The sequence below is a fragment of the Aquarana catesbeiana genome, linkage group LG11 (genome assembly GCF_042186555.1).
Source record: "Aquarana catesbeiana isolate 2022-GZ linkage group LG11, ASM4218655v1, whole genome shotgun sequence".
Lineage (NCBI taxonomy): Eukaryota > Metazoa > Chordata > Amphibia > Anura > Ranidae > Aquarana > Aquarana catesbeiana.
The window spans coordinates 27,066,120-27,092,794 of NC_133334.1; the positions used below are offsets into that span (position 1 = coordinate 27,066,120).

At 49.9% G+C, this 26,675-nt stretch overlaps 1 protein-coding gene across 2 annotated transcripts in view; it reads right to left on the minus strand.

Moving 5' to 3' along the window:
- The window catches only part of GTF2H1 (general transcription factor IIH subunit 1), a 42,014-nt gene extending 33,682 nt beyond the window's left edge, over positions 1 to 8,332 (minus strand). For both annotated transcript variants that reach the window (XR_012236482.1, XM_073604116.1), the window contains exon 1: positions 8,174 to 8,332. The gene's annotated coding sequence lies outside the window, so the exon portion shown is untranslated. The remainder of the gene's footprint in view (positions 1 to 8,173) is intronic.
- Between the last annotated feature and the right edge of the window lie 18,343 nt (positions 8,333 to 26,675).

The following is a 26,675-nucleotide window of genomic DNA, read 5'->3' on the forward strand; positions in this document are numbered from 1 at the left end:
TGATTTTTTTATTTCATTTTTTAAAGCAGGTTCACACTACAAAGACTCACTCGAGATGCATTTCTGCATGTACGTTTTCACTGCATTCCAGTACATTTTCCCCCTCTTGGTTTTCCTTCCCACTGATACCAATGATGGGGCACCATTCCTCCCACTGACACCAATGATGGGGCACCATTCCTCCCACTGACACCAATGATGGGGCACCATTCCTCCCACTGACACCAATGATGGGGCACCATTCCTCCCACTGACACCAATGATGGGGCACCATTCCTCCCACTGACACCAATGATGGGGCACCATTCCTCCTACTGGCACCAATGATGGGGCACTATTCCTCCCACTGACACCAATGATGGGACACCATTCCTCCCACTAATGATGGGACACTATTCCTTCCACTGACACCAATGACGGGACACCATTCCTCCCAATGATGGGACACCATTCTTCCCACTGACACCAATGATGGGGCACTATTCCTCCCACTGACACCAATGACGGGACACCATTCCTCCCACTGACACCAATGATGGGGCACCATTCCTCCCACTGACACCAATGACGGGACACTCTTCCTTCCACTGACACCAATGACGGGACACCATTCCTCCCACTGACACCAATGACGGGACACTATTCCTTCCACTGACACCAATGACGGGACACCATTCCTCCCAATGATGGGACACCATTCTTCCCACTGACACCAATGATGGGGCACTATTCCTCCCACTGACTCCAATGACGGGACACTATTTCTTCCACTGACACCAATGATGGGACACTATTCCTTCCACTGACACGATTATTCCTCCTCCCACTGACCATAGGTCAGTAGATGGCTTTAAGAAAGGCCTGGATTCTTTGCTAGATGTACAGAATATAACTGGGTACTGACATTTATAGGTAAAGTTGATCCGGGAAAAATCTGATTGCCTTTCGGGGGATGATGAAGGAATTTTTTCCCCTGCTGGAGAAAATTGGATCATACTTTGCTGGGGTTTTTCGCCTTCCACGGGATCAACTGTAGGTGAAGGATTGTGTATATGGGATTGTATGTTATTTTGTTTTGTTTTTTATATTGATTGAACTGGATGGACTTGTGTCTTTTTTCAACAATATGTAGGTGCTATGTAACTGACCACCAACCCTGGGCCGGGTACATTTTTTACACTGTGCTCCCTGCACCCCCAGACTCATCACCCCCTATATATAACACTGTGCTCCCTGCACCCCCATATATAACACTGTGCTCCCTGCACCCCAGACTCATCACCCCCTATATATAATACTGTGCTCCCTGCACCCCCAGACTCATCACCCCCCATATATAACAATGTGCTCCCTGCACCCCCAGACTCATCACCCCTCATATATAGCACTGTGCTCCCTGCACCCCCAGACTCATCACCCCCCATATATAACACTGTGCTCCCTGCACCCCCAGACTCATCACCCCCCATATATAACACTGTGCTCCCTGCACCCCCAGACTCATCACCCCCCATATATAACACTGTGCTCCCTGCACCCCCAGACTCATCACCCTCCATATATAACACTGTGCTCCCTGCACCCCCAGACTCATCACCCCCTATATATAACACTGTGCTCCCTGCACCCCCATATATAACACTGTGCTCCCTGCACCCCAGACTCATCACCCCCTATATATAATACTGTGCTCCCTGCACCCCCAGACTCATCACCCCCCATATATAACAATGTGCTCCCTGCACCCCCAGACTCATCACCCCTCATATATAGCACTGTGCTCCCTGCACCCCCAGACTCATCACCCCCCATATATAACACTGTGCTCCCTGCACCCCCAGACTCATCACCCCCCATATATAACACTGTGCTCCCTGCACCCCCAGACTCATCACCCCCCATATATAACACTGTGCTCCCTGCACCCCCAGACTCATCACCCCCCATATATAACACTGTGCTCCCTGCACCCCCAGACTCATCGCCCCCTCATATTTAACAATGTGCTCCCTGCACCCCCAGACTCATCACCCCCCCATATATAACACTGTGCTCCCTGCACCCCCAGACTCATCACCCCCTATATATAACACTGTGCTCCCTGCACCCCCAGATTGATCACCCCCATATATAACATTCAACTCCCCGCACAAGGAATTGTGGACTGGCTTTGTGGACCTGGGATTGGAAGAGAGTGTAGCTAACATTTTCACATTGGAAATTAAATAGATCTGTTTTATTAACCGATCATCACTGTACCTGATAGAAAATGGCTCAAAATACCTTTTAACCACGTGACCTTCCGAAGGTTTTACCCCCCACCCCCATGGCCAGGCCATTTTTGCTATTCAGCACTGCGCTACTTTAACTGACAATTGCGCAGTCGTGTGAAGTTGTACCCAATTAACCTTTATATCCTTTTTTTTTCCCACATATAGAGCTTTCTTTTGGTGGTATTTGACCACCACTTTTTTATATATATATATTTTTTGCAATATAAATGAAAAAAAGACCACAAATATTGGAAAAAACAAAATCAAGAACATAGACATGACCTCCAACTAACTGGATCAAAGTTCAAAACTAAATTTTAGAAAGTATTATTTTACAGAAAGTGTAGTTGATGTTTGGAATAAAATACCAGCAGAGGTAGTAAGACAGTCAACAGTAAATGGCTAACAAAAAGTAAAAAAACAAAAACAAAAAAACACACACACAACAGGTAGACTTGATGGCAGGTTGGATATAAATCAATGATTTTTTTAAAATCAATTAAACGATAGTTTTCTATTTAAGAAACATTAATACTTTAGTTTATTCAGCATGAAATGGAGCTTAGTTATGTAGCATGAGGCTGTATATTCTGCAATATTTACATTTTTGGTAAACTCATTCAATGAATCCAAGCTCAGCAAGCTGAGATAACATGCACTGCATTGAAGCATTCCCACAATTTCACAGTAACCATGAGATAAACCAAAGTTCAGGAATATTACTTTATTCCGTTGTTTTGCAAATCTATGTACACTACTATGTACACTACAAACTGTATGATTGAATCAGTTCTGATATCGCTGTTTTACTAACCTGACAGCTTATTATTCTTAATAGGAAACCTTAATTTTGTTTTTTAAAATATTAAAGATTCTAACTACCAGCAAGAATGAGTTCTTAAAGAGCACCTGTCATTTCAGATCCATCATGGCAGCACCTGATAGCGGTCATCCACTCACCTGCTGCCGCCACATCCCTCCCCTTGTTGTGTCACTGCCGCATCACCAGCCGTCCCATTAAAGTGAATGAGACTGTCGGGGAGTCAGCCGCGGGTCAGAGGAGGAGCCGCTTTTTTTTTGGCAGGTGGCACACTGAGCCGATGCCAGAGCCGCTGAGGGGGTGAAACTGAATACAGAGAGAACCAGCTGTCAAAATTCAGCGGTGATGTCGGGGGTGGGCGGGACCCAGCAACTATGAAACACCAGCCAATAAATGGGCTGCTTAAGAAAGGGGGCAGGGCCACAAACATGTAGCGGCCCGCCTAGATCCCATCGGCTTGTGTTTGATAGTTGCTGGGTCCCGCCCACCACCGACATCAACGCTGAATTTTGACAGCTCCTCTCTCTCTCTGCATTCAGTTACATATGCCAGTTTCACACACTCAGCAGCTCCGGCAAGCGCCGCTCTGCCAAATGGAGTGTGAGGAAGGGAGGAGGAACCGGCACGGTGCGGTCAGTGTTAATCGGCCTAATTTTCATAATAATTGGCAGATGCATATTTCTTAAAAAAGGCCAAAGATCGGCCGATCTCTACACAGGACAACCATTAGTCGTGCAACCCACAAATCTGGCCTTTATGGAAGAGTGGCAAGAAGAAAGCCGCTGTTGAAAGAAAGCCATAAGAAGTCCCATTTGCAGTTTGCGAGAAGCCATGTGGAGGACACAGCAAACATGTGGAAGAAGGTGCTCTGGTCAGAGGAGACCAAAACTGAACTTTTTGGCCTAAAAGCAAAACGCTATGTGTGGCGGAAAACCAACACCGCTTATCACCCTGAACACACCACACCCACTGTGAAACATGGTGGTGGCAGCATCATGTGGTCAGATGAGACCAAAATTTTAATTTTTGGCCTAAAAGCAAAATGCTGTGTGTGGTAAAAAACTAACACTGCACATCCCCTTGAACACACCACACCCACTGTGAAATATGGTGGTGGCAGCATCATGTTGTGGTGATGCTTTTCTTCGGCAGGGACAAGGAAGCTGGTCAGAGTTGATGGGAAGATGGATGGAGCCAAATACTGGGCAATCTTAGAAGAAAACCTGTTAAGAGTCTGCAAAGGACTTGAGACTGGGGTGTAGATTCACCAGTATACATCTGCCATCATTTAAAGGGCCTCTGATTAACCCCAATTAAATTTCAACTGTTCTCGTAGGTCTTTCCTGACATTTTCTTAGTCGCATCCTACAGCAAAAGCCACGGTCCGCAGAGAGATACCAGTCAATATTGGCACAAAACCTTCAGGCCTTTTGCTAGAAAGCTGAACGTGAAGAGGAACTTCATCTTTTCAGCATGACAACGACCCAAAGCATCCATCCAAATCAACAGATGAATGGCTTCACCAGAAGAAGATTCAAGTTTTGGAATGGCCCAGCCAGAGCCCAGACCTGAATCCCATTGAAAATCTGTGGGGTGATCTGAAGAGGGCTGTGCACAGGAGATGCCCTCGCAATCTGACAGATTTGGAGTGTTTTTGCAAAGAAGAGTGGGCAAAATATTGCCAAGTCAAGATGTGCCATGCTGATAGACTCCTACCCAAAAAGACTGAGTGATGGAATAAAATGAAAAGGAGCTTCACCAAAGTATTAGTGTAAGGGGTGTGCAAACTTATGTAACCGGATTATTTTATTTTTTCTTCCCTCCACCTAAAAGATTTTAGTTTGTTATTCAATTGAGTTAGATTTACCCCCGCCTCCATCTCCGCAGAACATCTCTACCGTCACCCCGGCCTCCATCTCCGCAGAACATCTCTACCGTCACCCCCGCCTCCATCTCCGCAGAACATCTCTACCGTCACCCCCGCCTCCATCTCCGCAGAACATCTCTACCGTCACCCCCGCCTCCATCTCCGCAGAACATCTCTACCGTCACCCCCGCCTCCATCTCCGCAGAACATCTCTACCGTCACCCCCGCCTCCATCTCCGCAGAACATCTCTACCGTCACCCCCGCCTCCATCTCCGCAGAACATCTCTACCGTCACCCCCGCCTCCATCTCCGCAGAACATCTCTACCGTCACCCCCGCCTCCATCTCCGTAGAACATCTCTAGAGTCACCCCCGCCTCCATCTCCGCCTCCATCTCTACTGTCACCCCCGCCTCCATCTCCGCAGAACATCTCTACTGTCACCCCCGCCTCCATCTCCGCAGAACATCTCTACTGTCACCCCCGCCTCCATCTCCGCAGAACATCTCTACCGTCACCCCCGCCTCCATCTCCGCAGAACATCTCTACCGTCACCCCCGCCTCCATCTCCGTAGAACATCTCTAGAGTCACCCCCGCCTCCATCTCCGCCTCCATCTCTACTGTCACCCCCGCCTCCATCTCCGCAGAACATCTCTACTGTCACCCCCGCCTCCATCTCCGCAGAACATCTCTACTGTCACCCCCGCCTCCATCTCCGCAGAACATCTCTACTGTCACCCCCGCCTCCATCTCCGCAGAACATCTCTACTGTCACCCCCGCCTCCATCTCCGCAGAACATCTCTACTGTCACCCCCGCCTCCATCTCCGCAGAACATCTCTACTGTCACCCCCGCCTCCATCTCCGCAGAACATCTCTACTGTCACCCCCGCCTCCATCTCCGCAGAACATCTCTAGAGTCACCCCCGCCTCCATCTCCGCAGAACATCTCTAGAGTCACCCCCGCCTCCATCTCCGCAGAACATCTCTACCGTCACCCCCGCCTCCATCTCCGCAGAACATCTCTACCGTCACCCCCGCCTCCATCTCCGCAGAACATCTCTACCGTCACCCCCGCCTCCATCTCCGCAGAACATCTCTACCGTCACCCCCGCCTCCATCTCCGCAGAACATCTCTACCGTCACCCCCGCCTCCATCTCCGCAGAACATCTCTACCGTCACCCCCGCCTCCATCTCCGCAGAACATCTCTACCGTCACCCCCGCCTCCATCTCCGCAGAACATCTCTACCGTCACCCCCGCCTCCATCTCCGCAGAACATCTCTACCGTCACCCCCGCCTCCATCTCCGCAGAACATCTCTACCGTCACCCCCGCCTCCATCTCCGTAGAACATCTCTAGAGTCACCCCCGCCTCCATCTCCGCCTCCATCTCTACTGTCACCCCCGCCTCCATCTCCGCAGAACATCTCTACTGTCACCCCCGCCTCCATCTCCGCAGAACATCTCTACTGTCACCCCCGCCACCATCTCCGCAGAACATCTCTACTGTCACCCCCGCCTCCATCTCCGCAGAACATCTCTACTGTCACCCCCGCCTCCATCTCCGCAGAACATCTCTACTGTCACCCCCGCCTCCATCACCGCAGAACATCTCTACCGTCACCCCCGCCTCCATCTCCGCGGAACATCTCTACCGTCACCCCCGCCTCCATCTCCGCAGAACATCTCTACCGTCACCCCCGCCTCCATCTCCGCAGAACATCTCTACCGTCACCCCCGCCTCCATCTCCGCAGATAATCTCTACTGTCACCCCCGCCTCCATCTCCACTGTCACCCCCGCCTCCATCTCCGCAGAACATCTCTACTGTCACCCCCGCCTCCATCTCCGCAGAACATCTCTACCGTCACCCCCGCCTCCATCTCTGCAGAACATCTCTACTGTCACCCCCGCCTCCATCTCCGCCTCCATCTCTACTGTCACCCCCACAGAACATCTCCGCAGAACATCTCTACGGTCGCACCTGCATCTATCTCCGCAGATCATCTCCACTGTCACCCCCGCCTCCATCTCCGCAGATCATCTCCACTGTCACCTCCACCTCCACAAAACATCTCTACTGTCACCCCCGCCTCCATCTCTGCAGAACATCTCTACTGTCACCCCCGCCTCCATCTCTGCAGAACATCTCTACAGTCACCCCTGCCTCCATCTCTGCAGAACATCTCTACTGTCACCCCCGCCTCCATCTCCGCAGAACATCTCTACAGTCACCCCTGCCTCCATCTCTGCAGAACATCTCTACTGTCACCCCCGCCTCCATCTCTGCAGAACATCTCTACTGTCACCCCCGCCTCCATCTCTGCAGAACATCTCTACTGTCACCCCCGCCTCCATCTCTGCAGAACATCTCTACTGTCACCCCCGCCTCTATCTCTGCAGAACATCTCTACTGTCACCCCCGCCTCCATCTCTGCAGAACATCTCTACAGTCACCCCTGCCTCCATCTCTGCAGAACATCTCTACTGTCACCCCCGCCTCCATCTCCGCAGAACATCTCTACAGTCACCCCTGCCTCCATCTCTGCAGAACATCTCTACTGTCACCCCCGCCTCCATCTCCGCAGAACATCTCTACAGTCACCCCTGCCTCCATCTCTGCAGAACATCTCTACTGTCACCCCCGCCTCCATCTCTGCAGAACATCTCTACTGTCACCCCCGCCTCTATCTCTACTGTCACCCCCGCAGAATACCTCTACTGTCACCTCCACCTCCACAGAACACCCTCCCCTATTTCTGCAGAACATCTTCGCTGTCACCCCTCTACCTTCTATGCAGAACCTCTCTCCCATCTGCCACCCTTGCAGAACATCTCCTAATTCCCCTCTCTGCAGAACATCTTTGCTCTTACCCCTCTCCCATCACCCCTTTGCAGAAAATGTCACATTTCTCTGCAGAACATCTCTTCTGCCACCACACTCCCATATCTGCAGACCATCTCTTCCATTACACCCGCTTCTCTCCAGTCAGCCCCCCCATCTATGCAGAACATTTCTCCTGCTCCCCCCTCTGCAGAACATCTCCCCCATCTGCCATGCTTGCAGAACGTCTCTCCTGTCTCCCCTCCCCGCAGTCTCTCTCCTCAGGTAGGTCGGAGCCCCCTGTGTCCGGACCCGGCGGTAGGTGAGTATGTGGGGTGTATTGGGAGACATACATCCGGTAGAAGGGTGGTGGGAGGACAGATACATACCGCTCCGGTCAGACGCACAGCGGCTCCATGCTCCCCGGCGGCCCCTCTCGCCGCTTCCTCTTCCCTTCCTCAAGCTCTGTGTACGAAGCCCCGCACTGACCAATCCAACCTTCTCCACACACCGCCCCGCATTGGCTGCCCGGAGGTGTCACATGACACGTCTGACAGCCAAGCTAAGGTACCGGGCTGCTCATTGGCTGACGGCGACCGACTGCCGGGCTCAGGGCGGAGTTGTGGGCGGAGGGTTGGTTCTCTGTGGTCACGTGGTAGACGGAAGCCCAGCAATCCCTGAAAGACTTCTATAATGTGGGCGTGGTTATAGGCTTGATAAACGGGAAGTATAAAAGCGGCGCGCCTCCTCCACCAACAAAATGGCCGCTATAGTTCTTTTACCTCAGGAGTATGCCTTATAACTTCGCCATTGCCTTTAAATACTGATATAAAGGGCGGAAACGGGCCACTGAATGTGTAAAATAAGAAATAATTATGGCCCTGAAATGTGCCTAACATTAAAGTGGGACTTTAGTCAGAGCTGACAGCCAGAGGTTCAGGTGAGCGGCCAACTGGCCATGCCTGAGGTGATGATCTGCTGGATGTTCTGTGTGGAGAGGGGAGGACTCAGGAGGTACTGAGGGATGTGATGAAGGTTCACATCAAGACCTGTACCATGTCCGTACCCCCTCTCCCGCCACGTCCGCACACCTTCACCCGCAATGTCCTCACTCCCTCACCCGCAATGTCCGCACCACCACGTCCGCACACCTTCACCCGCAATGTCCTCACTCCCTCACCTGCAATGTCCGCACCACCACGTCCACACACCTTCACCTTCAATGTCCTCACTCCCTCACCCGCAATGTCCGCACCCCCTCGCCCATCACGTCCACACACCACCCGCAATGTCCTCACTCCCTCACCCGCAATGTCCGCACCACCACGTCCACACACCTTCACCTTCAATGTCCTCACTCCCTCACCCGCAATGTCCGCACCCCCTCGCCCATCACGTCCACACACCTTCACCCGCAATGTCCTCACTTCCTCACCCGCAATGTCCGCACCCCTTCACCCGCAATGTCCTCACTCCCTCACCCGCCATGTCCGCACACCTTCACCCGCAATGTCCTCACTCCCTCACCCGCAATGTCCTCACTCCCTCACCCGCAATGTCCGCACCCCCTCGCCCACCACGTCCACACACCTTCACCCGCAATGTCCTCACTCCCTCACCTGCAATGTCCGCACCCCTTCACCCGCAATGTCCTCACTCCCTCACCTGCCATGTCCGCACACCTTCACCCGCAATGTCCTCACTCCCGCACCCCCTCGCCCATCACGTCCACACACCACCCGCAATGTCCTCACTCCCTCACCCGCAATGTCCGCACCACCACGTCCACACACCTTCACCTTCAATGTCCTCACTCCCTCACGCGCAATGTCCGCACCCCCTCGCCCATCACGTCCACACACCTTCACCCGCAATGTCCTCACTTCCTCACCCGCAATGTCCGCACCCCTTCACCCGCAATGTCCTCACTCCCTCACCCGCCATGTCCGCACACCTTCACCCGCAATGTCCTCACTCCCTCACCCGCAATGTCCACACCCCCTCGCCCATCACGTCCACACACCTTCACCCGCAATGTCCTCACTCCCTCACCCGCAATGTCCGCACCCCTTCACCCGCAATGTCCTCACTCCCTCACCCGCCATGTCCGCACACCTTCACCCGCAATGTCCTCACTCCCTCACCCGCCATGTCCTCACTCCCTCACCTGCAGTGTCCGCACCCCCTCGCCCACCACGTCCACACACCTTCACCCGCAATGTCCGCACCCCTTCACCCGCAATGAATGTCCTCACTCCCTCACCCGCAATGTCCGCACCCCTTCACCCGCAATGTCCTCACTCCCTCACCCGCCATGTCCGCACACCTTCACCCGCAATGTCCTCACTCCCTCACCCGCCATGTCCTCACTCCCTCACCCGCAATGTCCGCACCCCCTCGCCCACCACGTCCACACACCTTCACCCGCAATGTCCTCACTCCCTCACCTGCAATGTCCGCACCCCTTCACCCGCAATGTCCTCACTCCCTCACCTGCCATGTCCGCACACCTTCACCCGCAATGTCCTCACTCCCTCACCCGCCATGTCCTCACTCCCTCACCTGCAATGTCCGCACCCCCTCGCCCACCACGTCCACACACCTTCACCCGCAATGTCCTCACTCCCTCACCCGCAATGTCCGCACCCCTTCACCCGCAATGTCCTCACTCCCTCACCCGCCATGTCCGCACACCTTCACCCGCAATGTCCTCACTCCCTCACCCGCCATGTCCTCACTCCCTCACCCGCAATGTCCGCACCCCCTCGCCCACCACGTCCACACACCTTCACCCGCAATGTCCGCACCCCTTCACCCGCAATGTCCTCACTCCCTCACCCGCAATGTTCGCACCCCTTCACCCGCAATGTCCTCACTCCCTCACCCGCCATGTCCGCACACCTTCACCCGCAATGTCCTCACTCCCTCACCCGCCATGTCCTCACTCCCTCACCCGCAATGTCCGCACCCCCTCGCACACCACGTCCACACACCTTCACCCGCAATGTCCTCACTCCCTCACCTGCAATGTCCGCACCCCTTCACCCGCAATGTCCTCACTCCCTCACCTGCCATGTCCGCACACCTTCACCCGCAATGTCCTCACTCCCTCACCCGCCATGTCCTCACTCCCTCACCTGCAATGTCCGCACCCCCTCGCCCACCACGTCCACACACCTTCACCCGCAATGTCCTCACTCCCTCACCCGCAATGTCCGCACCCCTTCACCCGCAATGTCCTCACTCCCTCACCCGCCATGTCCGCACACCTTCACCCGCAATGTCCTCACTCCCTCACCCGCCATGTCCTCACTCCCTCACCCGCCATGTCCGCACACCTTCACCCGCAATGTCCTCACTCCCTCACCCGCCATGTCCTCACTCCCTCACCCGCAATGTCCGCACCCCCTCGCCCACCACGTCCACACACCTTCACCCGCAATGTCCTCACTCCCTCACCTGCAATGTCCGCACCCCTTCACCCGCAATGTCCTCACTCCCTCACCTGCAATGTCCGCACACCTTCACCCGCAATGTCCTCACTCCCTCACCCGCCATGTCCTCACTCCCTCACCTGCAATGTCCGCACCCCCTCGCCCACCACGTCCACACACCTTCACCCGCAATGTCCTCACTCCCTCACCTGCAATGTCCGCACCCCTTCACCCGCAATGTCCTCACTCCCTCACCTGCCATGTCCGCACACCTTCACCCGCAATGTCCTCACTCCCTCACCCGCCATGTCCTCACTCCCTCACCCGCAATGTCCGCACCCCCTCGCCCACCACGTCCACACACCTTCACCCGCAATGTCCTCACTCCCTCACCTGCAATGTCCACACCCCTTCACCCGCAATGTCCTCACTCCCTCACCCGCCATGTCCACAAACCTTCACCCGCAATGTCCTCACTCCCTCACCTGCAATGTCCGCACCCCTTCACCCGCAATGTCCTCACTCCCTCACCCGCCATGTCCACACACCTTCACCCGCAATGTCCTCACTCCCTCACCCGCCAAGTCCACACACCTTCACCCGCAATGTCCTCACTCCCTCGCCCACTATGTCCGCACACCTTCACCTGCAATGTCCTCACTCCCTCACCCGCCATGTCCGCACCCCCTAGCCTGCACCCCTTCACCCACCACGTCTGTACCCCTTCACCCGCCATGTCTTCCCCCCTCTCACCCGCCATGTCTGCACCCCCTCACCTGCCATCCTCTCACCCGCACTGTCTGCACCCTCATCCGGCATCCTCTCACCTGCCATGTCTTCACCCTCTCTCCCGCCATGTCCGCATCCCCTCACCCGCCATGTCCGCACCCTCTCACCCGCCATGTCTGCGCCCCCTCACCCGCCCTGTCTTCAACCCCTCACGTGCCCTGGCTGCACCCCCTGACCCGCCATGTCTGCACCCTCTGACAGTCTCTTGTATCATCTCCACAGTCTCCTGTATTATCTCCGCACACTCTCTGACAGTCTCCTGTATTATCTCTGCACACTTTCTGACAGTCTCCTGTATTATCTCCACACACTCTCTGACAGTCTCCTGTATTATCTCAGCACACTCTCTGACTGTCTCCTGTATCATCTCCGCACACTCTCTGACCATCTCTTGTATCATCTCCGCACACTCTCTGACAGTCTCCTGTATTATCTCCGCACACTCTCTGACAGTCTCCTGTATTATCTCCGCACACTCTCTGACAGTCTCCTGTATTATCTCCGCACACTCTCTGACTGTCTCCTGTATTATCTCCACACACTCTCTGACAGTCTCCTGTATTATCTCCGCACACTCTCTGACAGTCTCCTGTATTATCTCCACACACTCTCTGACCGTCTCCTGTATTATCTCTGCACACTCTCTGACTGTCTCCTGTATTATCTCCACACACTCTCTGACAGTCTCCTGTATTATCTCCACACACTCTCTGACAGTCTCCTGTATCATCTCCGCACACTCTCTGACAGTCTCCTGTATTATCTCCACACACTCTCTGACAGTCTCCTGTATCATCTCCGCACACTCTCTGACAGTCTCCTGTATTATCTCCACACTCTCTGACTGTCTTCTGTATTATCTCCACACTCTCTGACAGTCTCCTGTATTATCTCCACACACTCTCTGACAGTTTCCTGTATTATCTCCACACACTCTCTGACAGTCTCCTGTATCATCTCCGCACACTCTCTGACAGTCTCCTGTATTATCTCCACACTCTCTGACTGTCTTCTGTATTATCTCCACACTCTCTGACAGTCTCCTGTATTATCTCCACACACTCTCTGACAGTTTCCTGTATTATCTCCACACACTCTCTGACAGTCTCCTGTATCATCTCCGCACACTCTCTGACAGTCTCCTGTATTATCTCCACACTCTCTGACCGTCTCTTGTATCATCTCCGCACACTCTCTGACTGTCTCCTGTATTATCTCCACACACTCTCTGACAGTCTCCTGTATTATCTCCACACACTCTCTGACAGTCTCCTGTATTATCTCCACACTCTCTGACAGTCTCCTGTATTACCTCCACACTCTCTGACCGTCTCCTGTATTATCTCTGCACACTCTCTGACAGTCTCCTGTATCATATCCGCACACTCTCTGACCGTCTCCTGTATTATCTCTGCACACTCTCTGACAGTCTCCTGTATCATCTCCGCACACTCTCTGACCGTCTCCTGTATTATCTCCGCACACTCTCTGACAGTCTCCTGTATCATCTCCACACACTCTCTGACAGTCTCCTGTATCATCTCCGCACACTCTCTGACAGTCTCCTGTATCATCTCCGCACACTCTCTGACAGTCTCCTGTATCATCTCCGCACACTCTCTGACAGTCTCCTGTATCATCTCCGCACACTCTCTGACAGTCTCCTGTATCATCTCCGCACACTCTCTGACAGTCACCTGTATTATCTCCACACTCTCTGACAGTCTCCTGTATTATCTCTGCACAGGTATGCACTGCATTATTTTAACTGACAATTGGGCGGTCATGCGACGCTGTACCCAAATAACATTTTTGTCCTTTTTTTCTATCCAGTAATACACATACACAGAGTGACTGTTCATTTTTTGACACTGTCCAGTTTGTAGAGGCCGATCTGCTGACAGCCTTACAGTGGAATTAAACCCTCCTATCCTTTACAGCCAAGAAAGTTGCTTTTGTTTGATCTGCAACTGCCATGGTGCTGCACGTGTGATTAGTTATGACACCAGCCATTTGATGGTCTGGCAGTTTGGATGCGGACACAAGCAAATGTGACAGTTGGCAATACTGGCATTCCAGGAATGTAACTGTTTTTTTAAACGTGTTTAGTTCCGCTTTATGATTTACTGCTGTTCAAGGGGCTCTGGGCTTCAGCAAAATGGCCGCCTCCAGCAAGAAGAAACAGGAGCAATGCTGGAGGCAATTTGCAGCACACACTCATTTTGGTAGCAGAATTATTAAAGTGGAGTTCCACCCAAAAATGGAACTTCCACTTTTTGGAATCCTCCCCCCCTCCTGGTGTCACATTTGGCACCTTTCAGGGGGGAGGAGGGAGCAGATACCTGTCTAATACAGGTATTTGCTCCCACTTCCTGGCATAGATCACCGCGGAGCTTGCGGTGACCTGCGCCACTTCCGGCGCCTACGCTCTCCTCCACCGCTGTGTTCTGTGAGACAGCCGAAGGACGGATCGGCTTCTGCTGTCGACATCGCGGGCACCCTGGACAGGTAAGTGTCCATATATTAAAAGTCAGCAGCTGCAGTATTTGTAGCTGCTGGCTTTTAATTTTTTTTTTTCAGCGAACCTTCGCTTTAATATGGAAAGTACAGCCATGGTCAAAAGCTTTGAGAATGACACAAATATTTTCACAAAGTCTGCTGCCTCGGTTTTATGATGGAAATTTGCATATACTCCAAACTGTTATGAAGAGTGATCAGATGAATTGCAATTAATTGAAATGTCCCTCTTTGCCGTGAAAATGAACTTAATCCCATAAAAACATTTCCACTGCATTTGTGAAGAAGGCTTCAGGACACCCAAGAAAGTCCAGCAAGTGCCAGGACCATCTCCTACAGTGGAATCAGCTGCGGGATCGGGGCACCACCAGTGCAGAGCTTGTTCAGGAATGGCAGCATTTAGGTGTGAGGACATCTACACGTACAGTGAGGAAAAGACTTTTGGAGGATGGCCTGGTGTCAAGAAGGGCAGCAAAGAAGTCACTTCTCTCCAGGAAAAACATCAGGAACAGACTGATATTCTGCAAAAGGTACAGGAATTGGACCACTGAGGACCGGGGGAAAGTCATTTTCTCTGATGAACTACCTTTTCCGATTGTTTGGGGCATCTGGAAAATACCTTGTCCGGAGAAGAAAAATTGAGCGCTACCATCAGTCCTGTGTCATGACAACAGTAAAGCTGGTTGCTTCTCAGCCAATGGAGTGGGGCTCACTCACAATTCTGCCTAAGAACACAGCCATGAATAAAGAATGATACAAAAACATCCTCCGAGAGCAACTTCTCCCAACCATCCAAGAAGAGTTTGGTGAGGAACAATGCCTTTTCCAGCATGGTGGAGCACCTTGCCATAAGGCAAAAGTGATAACTAAGTGGCTTGGGGAGCAAAAGATCGAAATTTTGGGTCCTTGTCCAGGAAACCCCCCCCAGCCCTTAATCCCATTAAGAACTTGTGGTCAATCCTCAAGATGCGGGTGAACAAAAAACTCCACAAATTCTGACAAACTCCAAGCATTGATTAGTGACCATCAGTCAGGATGTGGCCCAGAAGTTGATGACAGCATGCCGGGGAGAATTGGAGAGGTCTTAAAAAAGAAGGGTCAACACTGCAAATATTGACTCTTTGCATAGACTTCATGTAATTGTCAATAAAAGCCTTTGACACTTATGAAATGCTTGTAATCAAGCTTCAGTATCCCATAGTAACATCTGACAAAAAGATCTAAAAACACTGAGGCAGCAGACTTTGTGAAAATTACTATTTGTATCATTCTCAAAACTTTTTGGCCTTGGCTGTATGTTCCTTGCAAAAAAACATAATTTTTTTAATAACCACTTCACATCCCGTATATAGTCATATGACATCCGCAGGAGGAATCTCCCATCCTGGGCAAGCGTCATATGACGTCCTGGGCTTCCCGGCCGTCGCGCCCCTGCCGCGCCACTAAGGACCCGGTGCGCGTGCCTGGCGCCCGCGATTGCCCGTTAACCAAGCAGGACCATGGATCTGTGTGTGTAAACACACAGATCCACGTCCTGTCAGGTGAGAAGAGACCGATCATGTGTTCCCAGTACAGAGGAACATCAATCGGTCCCCTCCCCTTGTAAGTCCCCTCCCCCTACAGTTAGAATCACTCCCTAGGACACACAGTTAACCCTTTGATCACCCCCTAGTATTTAACCCCTTCCCTGCCAGTGACATTTATACAGTAATCAATGAATTTTTATAGCACTGATTGCTGTATAAATGCCAATGGTCCAAAAATGGGGTCAAAAGTTTCCGATCTGTCCGCCGAAATGTCACAGTCATGATAAAAATCGCAGATCGCCGACATTACTAGTAAATAAATAAATAAATAAATAAAAATGCCATAAAACTATCCCCTATTTTGCAGACGCTATAACTTTTGCGCAAACCAATAAATATACGCTTATTGCGATTTTTTTTTAACGAAAAATATGTAGAAGAATACATATCGGCCTAAACTGAGGAAAAAAAAAAAAAAATGGGATATTTATTATAGCAAGAAGTAAAAAAATATTGTGTTTTTTTTTCAAACTTGTCGCTTTTTTTTTGTTTATAGCGCAAAAAATAAAAACAGCAGAGGTGATCAAATACCACCAAAAGAAAGCTCTATTTGTGAAGAAAAAATGATAAAAATTTCATTTGGGTACAGTGTTGCATGACTGTGCAGTTGCCATTCAAAGTGCGACAGCGCCGAAAACTGAAAATTGGCTTGGGCAGGAATTTCAGAGACATCTGCGTGGGTTCCTGCACAGATTCCTATTGAGATCGCCCCCCCCCCCCCCCCCCCAAAATTGCAAGAAGTAGCGCAGGAACAAATTTTGGGAATCTTTGCGGCACCACACCGATTCGCACTGTGCAGGCAATAGGCAGTGATCTGACATGTGTTAGTAAGAAGCCGATTCACGATTGGATTTTCCGATGGGAAATGTGTGATGACAGGCTGTTGGTGGAAAATCCGACCGTGTGTACGCTCCATCGGACAATTGTTGTCGGATTTTCCCTGGACAAATGTTGGATGGCAGGCTTTAAAATTTTCCACGGACAAATGTCTGTTGTCGGATTTTCCGAGCGTGTGTACACAAGTCCGTCGGACAAAAGTCCAAAGTACAAACACGCATGCTCGGAAGCAAGGACGACCCGGGAGCGGTCGGTCTTGTAAACTAGCGTTCGTAATGGAGAATTATGAAATCTGGAAATGCAGCGCACAATTCTCTTCTTTAATGGGATAATAATGAAGCTGCTTTGCTGGTGATACCGATGGAGTTATTACAAACACATTTTCAAAGGCTTTTTTTTTCTAGTGATATCAAGAATAATATTATTTTTTTATTTTTTATTTGGCCAAGTTACCACAACACAACTATCCCGTAGTTTTTAAGATCAAAGATACAACTATGTTGGTGTCCCTTGTTAATTTTACATTGTATTTTTTAAAATGTAACTGCCGACTCCCAAACTGTCATTTGAAGTAAAACACATAGACAAGTATTATTCTACACAATATTTTTTATTGTGCATTAAAAAAAGAAAACAAATAAAATTAGACATGATATCTGCCAATAGAACTTAACCAAAAAGTGCATTCTATGCATCCAAAAATATAGAAAATATAACAAATCAAATCATTATTATTCAACCAAAAAATAAAATAAAAGCCTCATGCATGTGCCCTGCTTCTTAATATAGGGGGTCACCAATGCCAAGAGTTGGTGAAAGCAGGGGTCCATCATTCGGAGATAATTCCCAAAATCCGTGGGCACGCTTGTGCCCAATTCGCTAGCGGGGGAGCCAACCAGCGGGTCCAGCGGACTCAATGTCCGCCGGCCACCCGCGATCGCTCCAGAGAGAGGCAGAAACGGGCATCTGCCAGTGTAACCAAACAGATCCCCGTTCTGCCAGGGGAATAGAGTGATATCGCCTGTTCCTAGTGATTAGGAACAGCGATCTCTCTCCTCCTCCAGTCAGCCCAGCCCCCCACAAAGTTAGAAACACCTCCCAGGGAATACTTTTAACCCCTTGATCACCCCCTAGTGTTGACCCCCTTCCCTGCCAGTGTCATTTATGCAGTAATCAGTGCATTTTTATAGCAAAAAAGTGTCCGATCTGTCTGCGGCAATGTCGCAGTCCTGCTAAAAATCACTGATCGCCATCATTACTAGCAAAAAATAATTTTTTTTTTTTTTTTTTTAAATGTCAAAAATCTATCCCCTATTTTGTAGACGCGATAAATGTTGCGCAAACCAATCAATAGACGCTAATTGGGATTTTACCAATAATATGTAGCAGAATACATATTGGCCTAAACTGAGGAAGAAATTTGTCTTTTTTACATTTTTTTTTTGTGATATTTATTATAGCAAAAAGTAAAAAAAAAACAAAAAAAACCAAAAAATTATATATATATATATATATATATATATATATATATATTTTTTTTTTTTTTTTTTTTTTTTTTCAAAATTGTCGCTGTTTTTTTGTTTATAGCGCAAAAAATAAAAACCCGCAGAGGTGATCAAATACCACCAAAAGAAAGCTCTATTTGTGGGGAAAAAAAAGACATCAATTTTGTTTGGGTGCAGCTTTGCACGACCGCGCAATTGTCAGTTAAAGCGACGCAGTGCCGTATTGCAAAAAATGGTTCGGTCAGGAAGGGGGGTAAATTCTTCCGGGGGCTGAAGTGGTTAAAGACTCCTTTTGCACTTGTGCGACCTGAAAGTCGCGCAATTTTTTTTTTTGCCGCAATTTTTTTGACGCGATTTGAAGCAATGCCTGTGTGATGTTGAGGTCTAGGGAACCTCCAGTCGCCTTCAAAGTCGGACCACAGTAGTGCAGGGACTACTTTGAAGTCGAATAGATATGAACGGTACTCATTGAAAATCGCGGAGTACGACTTGTCTTGCGACTTTGCAGTCCCAAGTCGCAGGACAAGTCGCACAAGCGCGAAAGGGGCCTAAACAGTTGGGATTGGAAAACGTATGTAAAAACAGTATACGGAACTTAATAACCAAATAAAAACTGTAGAATGAAAAGTGACAGCACATAAGAAATTAATCAGAGTTGACACCCAAGAAATACATGCAAAATACATAGAGATCCCAGAGTTCTCCAGTAGCACGCCTTCAGTGTCTTGTGTTGGCCTCTAGGTGGCACACTTCTCTCTCATTAGACCATATTTGCTGAAATGGAAAAGGATATAGATTGGCAGGATGCAGCTGAAGTATTTACCTCTCTATAAACTTTCACCTTGTGTCTGTGGAGTAGAACAATATTTGCATTACTGCTCCTTTGTTTCTGGAAGAAATCAATGAACGCACGTCTGTTGCAGGATTTTGATTTGAACTAGCACAGGACCTTTGTTCAAAGTCCAGGATTTATAAAGCTTGTCTAAAATTTCAGAAAGCAGGGGGCGGAGAGCTGAAAACACACACTGTGAGAGCTGATTGGTGGGAAGAGACACCCCCCAACACAGCACACAGGAACAGAGCTGAGGCTGTCAATCACAGGCTGTGTGCTGGATCTCCCCCATTTTTCTCTTGGTGTCAGGAAAACTTGTTCAGAAGTGATTCATACAGAGAGCAGAAGAGCAAGGCAGCAGACAGAAATGACACTTAGAACCCTTTCACACTGGGGCGCTTTGCAAGCGCTACAGGGGTAAAAATAGCGCCTGCAAAGCGCCCTGAAAGAGCCGCGCCTGTCTCTCCAATGTGAAAGCCCCGAGGGCTTTCACACTGGAGCAGTGCGCTGGCAGGACGCTAAAAAAAGTCCCGCTAGCGGCATCTTTGGAGCGGTGTGTATGCTGCTCCTTCACCACTCCTGCCCATTGAAATGAATGGGGCAGCGCGGCTATATCGCCGGCATAGCGCTGTATTTAACCCTTTCTTGGCTGCTAGTGGGGGGTAAAAGCGCCCCGCTAGCGGCTGAACAGCGCAACGAAATTGACGCTAAATCAGCGCTAAAAATAGCGGCGCTTCACCGCCGGTGCACCCACCACCCCAGTGTGAAAGTAGCCTTAGGGGGAGATTTACTAAAACTAAAGAGTACAAAATCTGGTGCAGCTCTGCACAGAAACCAATCAGCTTCCAGTTTTTTTTTGTCAAAGCTTAATTGAACAAGCTGAAATTAGAAGCTGATTGGCTCCCATTCACAGCTGCACCAGATTTTGCACTCTCCATTTTTAGTAAATCAACCCCCCATACTGCTCTGGACTGAGACAAGTACACACTAGAGAGGGATATGCTTTGTTCATATTTCATCTCTGAGGTTTACAACCACTTTAACCATCTTAAGACCACCCACTGCACATATACTGCGGCAGGGCGGCTCTATTGCGCGAAACGGCGTACCTGTATGTCGTTTTGTGTAATAGATACAGGAGGCGCCGGCACGAGAGCCTGACAGGGGAGGAGAGAGAGATCATCTGTTCCTAGTGATCAGGAACAGCGATCTGTCTCTACTCCCAGTCAGTCCCCTCCCCCCACAGTTAGAAACACCTCCCAGGGAACACTTATCACCCCCCTAGTGTTAACCCCTTCCCTGCCAGTGCCATTTATACAGTGATCAGTGCATTTTTAGCACTGATCACTGTATTGGTGTCACTGGTCAACAAAAAGTGTCACTTAGGGTCAGATTTGTCCGCCGCAATATCGCAGTCCCGCTTAAAAAAACGCTGATCCCCGCCATTACTAGTAAAAACAATTCAAAAACTAAAAGTCCCTAAATCTTTCCCCTATTTTGTAGACACTATTACTTTTGCGCAAAGCAATCAATATACGCTTATTGGGATTTTTTTTTTTTTTTTTTACCAAAAATATGTAGAAGAATACATATCGGCCTAAACTGATGAAAAGATTTGGGTTTTTTTTACATTTTCTTATTGGATATGTATTATATCAAAAAGTAAAAAAATATTGCTTTTTTTTTTTTAAATAGTCTTTTTTGTTTATAGTGCAAAAAATAAAAACTGCAGAGGTGATCAAATACCACCAAAAGAAAGCTCTATTTGTGGGGAAAAAAGAACGTCAATTTTATTTGGGTACAACGTCGCACGACCGCGCAATTGTCAGTTAAAGGGGTTGTAAACCTTTGTGTTTTTTCACCTTAATGCATCCTATGCATTAAGGTGAAAACATTTCTGGCAGTGACCGGCCCCCAAGCCCCCCCCCCTGTTTTTACTTACCTGAGCCCTCAAACCTGACCCACGGGGACGCGCTGTCTCTCTGCTAGGGGGTTCTCGGCTCTTGATTGGATAGATTAATAGCAGCGCAGCCATTGGCTCCCGCTGCTGTCGATCAAATCCAATGACGTGGGCGCCAGGGGCGTGGCCTAGTCCTGCATTCAGCCTCTATGGATGCTGAATGCTGGACTCGGGAGGGCCCCCCGCAAGGTAACCCCCAGCAGAGCGTTTTTCCCAGGGGGTTATCTGATGTGGGGAGGAGCCGCGAGAGCCGCCGAGGGACCCCAGAAGACGATGTTCGGGGCCACTCTGTGCAAAACGAGCTGCACAGTGGAGGTAAGTATGACATGTTTGGTATTTTTTTTTTTTTTTTTTAAAACGAACCTTTAGTGTCACTCTGAAGTAACGCAGTGCCGTATTGCAAAAAATGGCCTGGTCATTGAGGGGGTAAATCCTTCCGGGGGGGGGGGGGGCTGAAGTGGTAAAATAAATTTAAAGCCAAAAATGCAAAATTTTACATGTGTGTAATAAATGAAAATTTTCTCTAGAGGGGAAGTGGTTGAGTTCTCTAGGTCTATACTAGGTGTGATCACCGACCTTCCCTGGATGCAGAATGGGGCCCCTTGTTTAACACACGGGGAGCCCGATCAGGGACTGCAAGCTAAGCAATGTACAGTGACCTGAAATCCCTTCTGCTTGTTATTTTTCTCCTTCATTGGAGACACAAAGCTGACATTCCTCTGTAAATCCTTAAAACTGGGGAGGGATAAAGGGCGAGCAAACCTGAGAAAATACCCAACCATGCGTCAAATCTTATTATCTCTGTGATTGCACAGGGGGGGAGGGGGGGGCTCTGCGTCCTGCACACCTCGCTGAACCACGCCCGCCCACCGCCCGACACTCCCAGTTTTATAATATGGGCTCCCTGACTGTACAGTCCGTCCTGGGTCATTATGGGATGGCTGGCCATCTCGCTGTGCCGCAGTCATAATCATACCTCCCAACATTTTGGGATGGGAATGAGGGACACCTACTAGCAAACGTATGTAGGCATAGGACACGCCTCCTGCCACACCCCCTTAAAGGAGTATTAACCAAAAAAAAAAGGTTGATTAAATCCACAAGTGCTTTTTTTTTTTAACCTATATTCTCACCTTACCATACACACGGGTCGAACTGCGGCCAGTTTTTATTGAACCGGCCGATGTTGCCCGGCATTCGGCCCCGTGTGTGCTTGGCTTGACCTTGATGGTGTGATGGGCAGTGGTTCACTAGGGAAGGACAGTGCAGCAAGGTGGGGGCGATAGGAGATCCAGTAACCCATGCCACCTTAGGCCCCTTTCACACAGGCATCTCCACTAAGTGGAGTCCCCATGGAGCAGGCGGATGACAGGTCCTGTCTGCTCCGCCATGCTAAACGAACACGGACACAGTCCTGCTATCTTCTATGGGGCAATCGGATAGAAATGGTCCACCTGTCCGTTTCCATCCGATCTGACAGAGGGTTAAAAAAAAAGGCTGACAGGCAGACCTGATCAGACAGCCCCTGTGAAAGAGGCCTTCGGCTGTGTCAAAGCTCCCAACTGTCCCGGATTTCGAGGGACTGTCCCGGATTTCGAGGGACTGTCCCTGATTTGGAACAAAGTCCCTCTGTCCCTCTTTCCCCCTAATTTGTCCCTCATTTTGATCTGATCTATATAGTTGTATTAAAAATGCACTTTTTATCTTTCAAAAAGTGTTTCCCAGTGCTAAACCTTTCATCTGATTTCTAAATTGTTACATTTGTAAATTGCAAAAGCCAATATAAAGGAATAGTAATAAAGTGGTAAAAAAAAAAAAGCACGTGTGGATTTAACTTATCTCAAAGGGTTACTAAACCCTCGTTTTTTAAAAAAAAATAACAAACATGTCATACTTACCTCCTTTGTGCAGTTGGCTTTGCACAGAGCGGCCCCGACTCTCGTCTTCTGGGGTCCCTCAGCGGCGCTCCTGGCTCCTCCTCCTCTCGAGTGCCCCGTCGGAGAAGCGATCTCCTTCGGGACACCCATGCGGGCGCGCTCTCATGTCCTGCTGCTGCGTCTATTGACACAGACAGCAGGACTCGGCCCCGCCCCCCCCCCCGGCGCCCCCGTCATTGGATTTGATTGACAGGAGCGGGGGCCAATGGCTGCGCTGCTATCAATCTATCCAATCAGGATATGAGACACTGGCTGGAGCTGTAGTGCTCGTTCCCGGGGTGAGAGAGAACGGGTTTAGGTAAGTAAAACGGGGGGTCTGCTGCATGACAGAAGGTTTTTCACCTTAATGCATAGGATTTACAACCCTTTTAATTCCCTTTTAAAGGGGCGTGGTAGGGGGTGTGTCCCATGTCTACATACTTTTGTTAATAGGTGTCCATCATTCCCATCTCAGAAAGACCCCTTTCACACTGAGGCGTTTTTCATGCGCTTTAGCGCTAAAAATAGCGCCTGTAAAGCGCCTGAAAGAAGCCTCAGCTGCAAACCCAGTGTGAAAGCCCCAGTGCTTTCACCCTGGGGCGCTGCGCTGGCAGGACGTCAGAAAAAGTCCTGCAAGCAGCGTTTTTGCAGTGCATTAGAAGCGGTGAACTCACCGCTCCTAAAGCGCCCGTGCCCATTGAAAACAATGGGGCAGCGCTGCTATACCACTGGCAAAATGCCGCTGCAGCGGCGTTTTGCGGGCGGATTTAACCCCTTTTCGCCCGCTAGCGGGGGTTAAAACCGCCCCGCTAGCGGCCGAATAGCGCCGCTAAAACGTCGGTAAAGCAGCGCTAAAAATAGCACCACTTTACCGCTGACGCCCGGGGGTGGCTCAGTGTGAAAGGGCTCAAAGTGTCACATTCTATAATTATCCCCCCAGGCCCTGGCTGTGCTATGTTGTGCTACAAAATGCGAACTTTGACTTTGTTGCTTCGATTTGTAGCGCACGCGGTACAAAGTGCGGTCTATAAATAAACACCAGCCAGGCCATGCCACCTCTGTCTGTCTGTGCCAGGAAACGGTCCTGAGAAACGATTCAATGTTATTTCATGTGTTCAGATAGCACCAACAGATGCGGTAGCGCAGCTTTGCTAACAGGTGCAGCTCACATTAAAGCTTACAATCTAATCTCCCTAGCAGGGCCGCACATACACCGTTATGATGGGAGCTGATCAACTGAAATCTGTGTTGTGTTTTAGTAGAAAATGACTACAAATCTGCCTCCTGAGGCTCCGTTTCCACTTGTGCAACTTGTCCTGCGATTTGGGACTGCAAAGTCGCACGACAAGTCGTACCCCATGATTTCCAATGAGTACCGGTCATATCTGTGCGACTTCAAGTCTCAGCGATTTCAAAGTAGTCCCTGCACTACTTTGATCCGACCTTGATGAGACTTGAGGTCCATAGACCTCAATAATACACAGGCATGGTTTCAAGTCGCATCAAAATCGCGGCAAAATCGCGTGACTTTCAGCTCGCAATAGTGGAAACCTAGGCTGAATCTCAAGGCTACAAGTTAATAAAAGGGAAACTAAATCAGAGAGGAGCACAAATTAGTCAATTTTGGCTCATAAAAGTAAATCTGGCATCTTATGGTGTCTCCTCTTTGGCAGGGAATTTCCTCATAGATAGAGTAGGGGAGGGCTACACCCCTTTATTTGTTTTGCCATCTGTGCCCCATTGGAGAGATTTCTCTTCACTTCCTGTCCAGGGGCGGCCCGTTCATTAAGGGCACACGGGCGCCACCTCCTCTATGTAGAATGGATAGATTCATGCATTGCATGAATCTATCCATGGCCGCCACTGCCACCCCCCATTCAGGTGTCCGACCCCCTTTTTTCATGAATTTGAAGCACATTTATTAGAGCCAGAGGCTCTAATAGGCTTCAAAAAAGGGGGACTTGGAGCGCAGAGCGTTGCGCTCGGAGCCCACCCAGGTGTGTTAGAAAAGCAGATAAATATTTGCTTTTCTAACACTGAACCACCTCTCCAAGAATCAGGTAGCGTGGGTATGATACCTGTCACCTGATTGGCTGAAAGCACAGGCGATCCTATTGGACGCCTAGCAGGAAGAAGAGACACACAGAGGACACAGCTTGCTGCTGCCTGACCCGCCACCAAGATGGGGTAAGTGCCGGTCAGACAGCGGACGGGCGGGGGCCACAGTGGCTGCATTTGATGAGGCACAATGGTGGCATTTGATGAGGCACAATGGTGGCATTTGATGGGCACAGTGGTGGCAAGTGATGGGCACAGTGGCGGCATTTGATGGCACAGCGGCTGCATTTGATGGGCACAGTGGCGGCAATTGATGGCACAGTGGCTGTGTTTGATGGCACAGTGGCTGCGTTTTATGGCACAGTGGCTGCGTTTGATGGGCATAGTGGCTGCATGTGATGGGCACAGTGAGGATGCAATTGATGGGTTTTTTTTTCAGTATTTTTCAGTTTGTTTGCACCCCCCAAAGAGCACCAGCCACCACTGTTCCTGTCCCATAGCCAAAACATGAAGTGAGAGGAAATCCCTCCAAAGTGAGGGAATCCCTGGTTGTCACCAGAACTAGGAAGATTTCCATTGGAAGATTTCCCCTTTATTCCTGTTCTGGTGACAAATCAAAATTTTAGATTTTCTTTCCCTTTCAGTGATAACGGTCAGCAGGACATTTAGGGAGGGTAAATCTCCCTGATGGGGACACAGACAGTGATAAAAAACCTGATGGTGGGGGGGGGGGGGGGGGTCTAATCCTTCTCCACTCTATCCAAAACAAAAAAAAGTATACTTTCCATATTTAAAACGGAGAACAAATTCACTTTAAAACCCAACTCCATGCAAAAAAAAATTTTTCCCTGGCAGTGGCACTGTGCCCGCATTGCAAGGGTCAACTGCTCATTTTTGTCTCGGGGATTGGAGAAGGGAGATACACTTACCTGATCCTCTGATTCTCTGCACAGAAGACCGGTCCCTGCAGCTCCCTCCCATCCCCCTCCACCCTTGTGTGGTGGACTGTTCCTGATGTCATCAAGCCCATAGACCTGCTCTAAATGTGAGGACATCAGGAACAGTCCACTGCTAGATCGGGGGGGGGGGGTCATCATTTGCCACTGGAGAGGAGGATCGGGGGTGTATAAGCTTTCTGGTCGCCGCTGGACAAAATGTTAACCCATGCAGCGGGGACACAGGGAAGGTCAGACACATCTGAGCTCTTATCCCAACCTCCAACAGAGATCACATGACTAAGTACCTAGGTTTTTGGCCAGGTGACCAGCACTTAAGAAGCCTAGAAGCATTTTCTCTAGCAAAGGTAAAAGGTATTAGTTCTTCAAATATTCTTTATGTACCCGTCCCAGCAAGACAGTTAAAGAGATGATACTGCAAAACACACATTAACCACTTGCTTACTGGGCACTTAAACCCCCCTCCTGCCCAGGTCAATTTTCAGCTTTTAGCGCTGTCAC